Source organism: Oryza sativa, chromosome 5 (genome assembly GCF_034140825.1).
Source record: "Oryza sativa Japonica Group chromosome 5, ASM3414082v1".
Classification (NCBI taxonomy): Eukaryota; Viridiplantae; Streptophyta; class Magnoliopsida; order Poales; family Poaceae; genus Oryza; species Oryza sativa.
This window is the reverse complement of record NC_089039.1, coordinates 17894382-17895530: the sequence shown is the minus strand read 5'-3', so window position 1 is coordinate 17895530 and position 1149 is coordinate 17894382. Positions and strand designations below refer to the sequence as shown.

Sequence of the window (1149 nt, the reverse complement as noted above, 5' to 3'; positions counted from 1 at the left end):
GATGATGAGTGAAGCCTCGATGCTATCCTCCCCGGCGGCAACCTACTCTGGCCTCTGGCTGTCCTCGCCCTCGTCGGTAGCTGAGAAGGCGCGGAAGGAGAGGAACTCTTTTGGTAAGGAGGATGTTGCCGATGTCGCCGTTGCGCCGAACACGGATGCAGATCTGAGGGAGCCGGATGTGGTGAAGCTTAGAGGGAGCACGCTGCCGAAGGTCCGAGGGAGCTAGCCCCCGACGCAGTGGAGTTGGCGGTCATGCGTTGAGGATATTGACTCGTAGCTCTAGGCTCTGAAGGTGAGGGTTTCTTGATCGCCTCTCCTAGTCTCAGCCTGCATGTAGCTGTTTGAACTGATTGGATCTCTCGTGTGGATGTCTCATGGATATTGGATTTTGTCCCAATTTAGTAGCTGATGTTTAGGAAAATGGCAAAATGTTTGGACACCAAACACACCGTGACTAAATTTTTTGCAAGTGCTGAACTCATCAGTAACCAATTACATATTGGATTTTGTCCCAATTTAGTTGTTGATGTTTAGGAAAATGGCAAAATGTTTGGACACCAAGCACACTGTGACTAAAATTTCTACAAGTGCTCAATTTTGGGGAGCTGAAGTGCTGAACTCTTCCTTGACCAATTACAGGGGATGCTTTCAGAATATGATAGGCATAAAATGGATCTTTGTTGGTTTCTTGGATTAGTTAAGTAAATGTTTCACTAGTTTTTTAACTTAACCTTGCTAGTATCACACAATTTTTCAGGCTTCCCTGTATGTTTTTCTAACCTTGCTACCAAATCAGTATTTTTACTTCCTTGGATGTCACATTTTCAGACTACCAAGCTGAGAGGAGAGCAACATGCAACAGACAGTAATCCTGTGGGTCTAGGGTTCAGCACTTCAAAACTGACGACCATTGTGAGAATACATAGGAGGTGCTAACTAAGATGATGATTGAAGGTGACAATCTAGAGAAGGTGCTGCAGGAATTGGAGGAGATGAAGAACTTCATCAAGACAATGCATAGCACTTATCATGCTATTAGGATTTAAAAAGAAAATTCATATAAGAGTTAGTTTGTAATCAATTTGTCTATATACTGAAATGACAATATTACAAGCAAACACAATGTGTAAAATGCCTCTGCTTCTTCCA

The 1149-nt window shown here is 43.3% G+C and overlaps 1 long non-coding RNA gene across 1 annotated transcript; it reads left to right on the top strand.

Annotated features, from left to right (window-relative positions):
* LOC9268611 (uncharacterized) lies at window positions 1-1149 on the top strand. The gene is made up of 2 exons (XR_001545870.3): window positions 1-292; window positions 829-1149. It is a non-coding gene; the product is annotated as an uncharacterized lncRNA (long non-coding RNA).